Source organism: Coenobita brevimanus, chromosome 64 (assembly GCF_032717465.1).
Source record: "Coenobita brevimanus isolate Jiangsu-jjx chromosome 64, ASM3271746v2, whole genome shotgun sequence".
Classification (NCBI taxonomy): domain Eukaryota; kingdom Metazoa; phylum Arthropoda; class Malacostraca; order Decapoda; family Coenobitidae; genus Coenobita; species Coenobita brevimanus.
The window spans coordinates 19,964,051-19,971,096 of record NC_137017.1 but is presented as its reverse complement, the minus strand read 5'-3'; the positions used below and the strand labels follow the sequence as shown (position 1 = coordinate 19,971,096).

At 41.6% G+C, this 7,046-nt stretch overlaps 1 pseudogene; it reads right to left on the bottom strand.

Annotated features, from left to right (window-relative positions):
• Window positions 1-1,817: 1,817 nt before the first annotated feature.
• The window catches only part of LOC145404702 (T-complex protein 1 subunit theta-like), a 205,137-nt pseudogene continuing 199,908 nt past the window's right edge, over window positions 1,818-7,046 (bottom strand).

Genomic DNA, 7,046 nt, shown 5'->3' with positions numbered 1-7,046 from the left:
AGATTCTCTACTTCTCAGTACCCTAACCACTTCCCTCTCCACTTTTTCTTTGCTTTGTTGTTCTATTATCTCTTTCAAATTTACATTTCCTTCTTCCTGAATTTTCTTCCACCCCTTATGTTGCTCCTTCATTTTTTTAATGTGCTTGTCCTGTATTCTTGATTTGGATTCATACTCATCTAGTTTGTTTTTCATCCTGTCCTTTTCTTCTTCAAAGCTCTTATTCTCTCTCTTAAGCTGATTTATTTCATTAGAGGCTGATTCATTGCTAACTTTTAATTCGGTAACTTCTCTTTCTTGTTCGTCACTGCGTGTACGAATTTTTTCCGTTTATTCCTTAAACTTTTGATCTCGTTTTCCTGCTCTATGGTCCGTTCCTGTAACTCTTTAATTACTGCCCATACCTTTTTTATCTCCTGGACATTCCTTTCCGCTGTTTTCTCTACACCTGCTATTCTTGTTTGGTTCAACTTAATACTTCCATTTCCCACATCCTCTTCACAGAAGCCCTCGAACTCTTTCTCGCCACTTGTAACATTGCACCGTCCCTTTCCGCCATGATTCAACCACATGGAGACTTTCTATTTTCACTATATCTTGTTCTTTTTGTGAGCGAAACCGCGTTTTTTTTTTTTTTTTTACTACTGTCCAACGGGACCACCACTCATGCACTTATTAACATGATAACAAATAGGCTGGTCTTCTTTTTGTTGCTGATTTTGCGATTATTATTGTGTGTGTGTGTACTTCATACCATGAAGCAAAGGAGTGAGCTACCTCTCCATCAAGAGATCAAGGAAGGTGGTTGTAGTTGGGAAAGGATGGGAGCAGGAGGAGGAGGGGAGGGATTTTACAGTTGTGTCCAAACACCAGACCATTCTTGGTTTCCTGGCCACAGCATCAACAAGGCCTGAATACTTTCCTTGGATCGCGAGTGTACATATGAGAGTAAATCCTGTTTTCAATGGCCAACTTCATATGACAAAATTGTAACGTACAGCAAAGCAGCTGCCGTTATTGATCAACCCATCTGTCTGACCGAGTGGACTCATCAACCACATGCACGCAACTTCTCCTGCAGGGCCGTCCCATGCAATGAACCGATATTTCTTTGTGGTTGACAGTGCCTTGCGACAGTGAGGCACTGGGGTACATGTGGAGGTTTGGTTCCCGGGTGAATGCCACATTTGCATCCCTCAACCCAGTTAATGGACATCATAAAATGGTCACTTTATCCCATGATCTAATTATATAGCTATCACCAGTGTTCTAAATGGTTTCTTGGGTTACTGGAAACCATCAGATCTGTCACTCAGTGTAAAGTCATGTGCAGTGGAAAAAAGAGTAATAAAAAGTGACAGGAAGGAAAGGGAGAAGCAGGATGAGAAGATGGCTGACAGAAACAGGAAGATGTGGGTGAAGGAGGAAGATGGAAGCACTACATCAAGTGAGTGGATGATGGTTGCCACCACCTACCACCTACAGTAAAGCAGGAATTCAATGCAATGCTGTCACAATGGCTATAACTTAACTTTGGCACATATCAAGTGTTCATCCTTGCAAGGAAAAATAAATAACATAATTTGTGTGTTCTCAGCTTTTTACTGCATATAAAAAAAATTAAATACACAGCATCAACTTTGTTCTCTAGCTCAAAGCTGTTCATACATCATGATCGAGTGGTCAATGAAGAAAACATACTGTAAGCTTCCACTAATGAATTATAAAAAGGTAATTGACTTTCTTAAACAGCAAACAGCATGAACACCCAGTATATGGATGTGAGAGAAGAGGCACCTTCAGGGAATCTGATGTCATTAATCATCATCAGGATCCTGAGCACCCATTTCCCTAGGCTTGGGACCCCCTGCTTTCTTGGCCATGATGATCTGATCCACCCTTAGGATCTGACAGGCTGCTGAAGTTGCATATTTGAGAGCCCAAAACTTGGTGAGGTACAGATCAAATATTTCTTTTTCCTTAGCATCAATGACACAGTTCCCATCCTCACAGTTGAAACCTGCATTTTTCTTTCCATCAGTGTGAGCGGCTAGAAGGTTTGATAATGTTTCCTGGTCTGCTGCACCACAGTTATCTGCAAGAACCTGGGGAAAGAAAATATCCAGTTTAGGCAAAAAGTTTTTGTGCCTACACTAACAAATAGCTGCAAGACTATGGTGTGGCACAAAAATGAAGTCAAAGAGTAACAGCAGTAGAAATGGGGCTGCTGAGGAATGTGTGTGGAGTCCCAAAAGTGGAAATAATAAGGACTGATGCAATTCATGAATACATATGGAAGTCTGTGGACACCAGAGTTGAAGAGTGTGGTTAGATTTTTTTTTTCTTTCTTAATGCTGAAAGAACCAACAGTTATAAGAATGCGAAGTTGCCCTTTCCAAGAAAAACAGAAAAGAAAACCCAAATCAATATTCAATTTTGAGATATAAGGACACATTGCATTTAAAAAATTGGAGGTCATAGGTAGAGGGAAATACAAACTGAGGAGGACTGTTCTAGAGCTGACTTGTTGCATCCACGAATAGCGGAGAGCATCGGTTAACTTTTGCATTAGTGTGTTGAACAGAAAGGAGGTAAGGATGCGGCCACACCTGCTCGAAACATGTGATTGACGGGATGACAATGCCGGGTTAGAACTGCTGTAGTATTCGAGTCTGAACATTGAATGGACCCCTAAGCCTCGTTCCCTCGTGGTGATCACATGTTCAGGGGCAAGTGTTTCCAGGCTTTGAGAGTGTACTGACAAACGGGTGCCTGCCATAATGCACGAGGGGTAAACGCTGGCAGTTCATAAAAGTGATGCCTATTCAAGTAGCAATACCAAAAATAACCATGCAACACTATGGTGAGGGGAGAGAGAGGTTCAAGGGAGTCTCTGAGAGGCAGGTTGACGAAACAAAAAAGTCCTTGATTCCATCCTCTTTAGAAGAGTTGTATAAGGCCTCCTCCTCCAAACAAAGACACACACACACATGTGGGCTGTACTCCACACAGGCATGAATAAGACCCTGTAAGGTCAACAGGTGAGAGAGAGAGAGAGAGAGAGAGAGAGAGAGAGAGAGAGAGAGAGATACAAGAATGACATGTGGAGTCACCTTCGCATAGACAAACGAGGGAGACAGGCGTAACTTCGGTCCTTCCTTTCTCTCTCCTATATTCCCTCTCTCCCTCCCCCTCTCTCTCTGGAGGTGGTGAAAGTGAATTGAAAGTGAAGGTTAAAGAGAAGGTGAAGGTGAAAGTGAAGACAAAAGTGATGGTGATGCAGAAAGTGAAAATGATGGTGAAAGTGAAGGTGAAGGTGAATGTTAAAGTAAAAGAAGGGAGGGCAAAAGTGAAGGTGAGTGAAAGTAATAGTACAGGTAAATGTGAAAGTGAGAAAGTAAAGTTGCAAGTGAAGGTGAAACTGAAATTCAAAATGAAAGTGATAGTGAAAGTGAGTGTAAAAGTGAAGGTGAATGTGAAAGTGAGCATGGAAGTGAGTCTGAATGTCAAAGTAAACTGAAAGTGAAGATGAAGGTGATGACAAAAACAAAAACATGTGAAGTAAAATGGAAGTCCCTACCTCTGAAAGAGAGAGAGAGAGAGAGAGAGAGAGAATACGTGAACGACAAGTGCATCTCTTCAAATAAACAAATGGAGGAGGATGTCCAGATGTCACTTTTATCGAACTTTCGCTTTTTTCGAACTGGCCCAACTAGTCTGTTATAGTGAGGTTTTACTGTGTGTGTGTGTGTGTGTGTGTGTGTGTGTGTGTGTGTGTGTGTGTGTGTACACTGCCCTCGTGTCCAAGATGGTAATATTGTCGCCTGAGGGTCCCATCTTGGACCAACACAAGACCTTCTGGAAAAAATAAATATTGTCACAACATCTTCGAAAAGCGCCCCTAAAAACATCAACGTAGACCTATTTTGGCACCAAAACAAATTTCCTCACCTTGAGAATGTGTGTTTCTGAGCTTCTTATCTCCAGCTGAGTAGCCTGGGGTTGATGACGGTGCTTCAAGGGTTTAGCGGATGGTTTCCTAGGCATGGTTAAGTAAGGAGAGGCAATAACCTAGCAGCAAACGCTGAGTGCAACACGCGGTGTGTCCACAATGGTCTGGTGGGGGAGACAAAAGCAAGCCCTGCCAGCTCATCACATGACCAGTTGCCAATATTTCATTGGACAACATTGCAACCACATCACTCTCCAGGCGTGGGAACCATGTTGGACTGAGTGAGACTGTCATAGCTGTATTCTCCTCAGAGCTGGGCCATTATGAACTGCTGGTTCTGTATTGGACGTATGCAACTGTATTACAGCAATATATTGTATTATTATTTGAGGCCCTTAGAACCATAAGGTACTTTCTGCCATATTTGGGGAAAATGTTTTTTTTTATAGCATTACATTCACCAACTTCCGCTCTGTCTACAGAGCACATTGGGTGTATATTGTTGTCTTGTCAAAGTGGTCGAAATTCCCATTCTTTACAGTGAGGTGTGAAGCCATGCGGGTGAGTGGTCGTCTGAGAGCCTGAGTTTAGGTCCATGAGGTACATTCTGCCACCCCACCCCACGTGTTTCAGTGGTTCAATGAGAAGACGCGATGCATGTCGTCTGGGAATCCCCTACAGCTTGTTGTTGCTTGGCATTTTCTTGCTTATTTTGGGTGAATTTACTGTTAATATGGGTGATTCATGTAGTGACAGTGAAGTGGGGGAAGTGAAGCTCTTCGTGGCCGGAAAAGGGCAAAGCAAACCCATTTATGGAAGAAATCAGTGACTAAAGAAGAATGTTTTTGTGGTGCAAGACATAGGAAGATTGTGGAGTCAACACTCAACACATCGATTATTAACGACTGTTGTGATTCCATTGGCTTGGAAAGGATTATTTTTTCTGTGAAATCATTTATGGGATTTAGTACAAGCTTATACTTACCAACAGACATACGATAGACTGAATATCTTTGTTGGGGAGACCAAAATATTACTATTTTGTTGAACATATGTGGCAGTGTGGTATCGCGCAGTTAGAGTTTAACACGTTCAAAGTTTTTTGCTTCAAAATGCCACACAGTTTTCAAGATGAAAGTGTTTCTAGGTTAAAGTAGATGCCTTTACCTAACTAAAAAAAAAAAAAATGATTGAAATATCTCCAACAGTCTCAGAGTTATGACATTTTGAAAGTATGAAAACTTTAAACGGATTTTTCCCTGTTTTTTATTTCGGAAGGAAAGTACCTTATGGTTCTAAGGGCCTCATTTATGGTCTCCGTCTTGGACACGAAACGTCTTGGACAAACCCGTCTTGGATGCGAGGGTACTGTGTGTGTGTGTGTGTGTGTGTGTGTGTGTGTGTATTTACCTATTTTTAGTATACAGGAATTGAGCAATGCTCGTGTTATCCTGTCTCCATATCCACATTTATCTAGTCTACTTTTACACACACGAATGTTTTTGGCCTGCACCACCTCTACGTCTATGTCATTCCAAATCTTTATGTATTTACCTAATGCACCCATACTATGTACACCTAAAACCTATATATATACGTATATGTAACCAGTACCGTTGATGGAGTCAGCAGACTTCTCTGAAGTGTTTCAAGGACCAGACCACTGCCAGAGCTTCAAGATCTGTAACACTATAATTATGTTCGGCAGGGTTGAGGGAGCGACTAACATACACTATTACCCGCTTTCTTGATCTTTGATCCAATTGCATTAAAACTGCACCAAGGCCTGCACCTGAGGCATCTGTGCACAAAAGAAATGGTTGTGTATAATCAGGGAATGCTAAAACTGGGGCATTTACAAGAGCTGTTTTCAGTGCTTGGAAGGCTTGTGACTGATCGTTTGTCCAAACGAAAGGCACATTTTTCTTTAGTATGTGAGTCAGAGGAGCGGCGATCTGGGAGTAACTTTTAATGAATCGCCTGTAGTAACCAATTAATCCCAGGAAACTCTACAACATCTGTACTGGTAGGTTCTGGGAAGTTGATTATCGCCTTAGTTTTATTGGCATTAGTATGAATCCCTTGTGCATCAACTATATGCCCTAGAAATTTAATTTTCTTTCTTAGGAAGTTACATTTACTGAGGTTAATCTTCAGACCAGCCAGTTGAAGGTGCTGAAATACTTGCTGAAGTTTAACAAAATGTTCAGGAATGGATTTGCTCACAACAATAATATCATCTAGATAGGCGAAGAGAGAATGGCCCATCATGCCACAAAAAACTGAATGGATGAGTCGCATGAATACTGAAGGGGCATTCCTTAATCCAAAGGGAAGTCTCTTGAACTGAAAATGTCCAGAAGGGGTACTAAAAGCTGTTATAGGGCAAGATGATTCTTCCATTTCTACCTGCCAGTAGCCACTGCGTAGATCAAGTGATATAAAGACTACGTTGTTCTCACCTAGTGACTCCAGTAAATCAGTCAGGACTGGCAATGGAAAACGATCGGGTACAGTAACTGAATTTACTCGACGATAGTCCACTACTGGTCTAAATTGGCCATCTTTCTTTGGAGCTAAGAAAAGTGGGCTATTCCACGGACTGACAGAGGGTTCAATGATATCCTGATCTAACATTTGTTGTACCATCTTGTCAGTCTTGTTCCTCAAGCTGTGAGGCAATCGGTAGGCTGGTATGTAAATCAGTTGCGTACCCTGGACCAGTTCTATGTTGTACTTCACTAAGTCTGTCCTACCCATAGGTTCTCCGGGTAAGGCTACTACGTCTCGATATGATTGCAATAGATTGACTATTTGATCTTTATGTTGTGGATAATCATCACAAGTCAGGCTTGAGAGTAGGTCAGGTGAAAATGTTAGAGCAGATCCCTTAGAATTAATGGCATACACACCGATTGTTTCACCATCATCATCATCATGTTTAGTAGGTATGAAGAGTGGTACCTCCTGGCATTCCCTTACGGCCAATGGGTTAACCAGGAAGTCTCCAATCTTTATACCACTTTTAAGTTTTATAGAAGCGTTACTGGTATTTAGTAAGTACAGGTAACACAAGTTATCCTCCAACACAGCA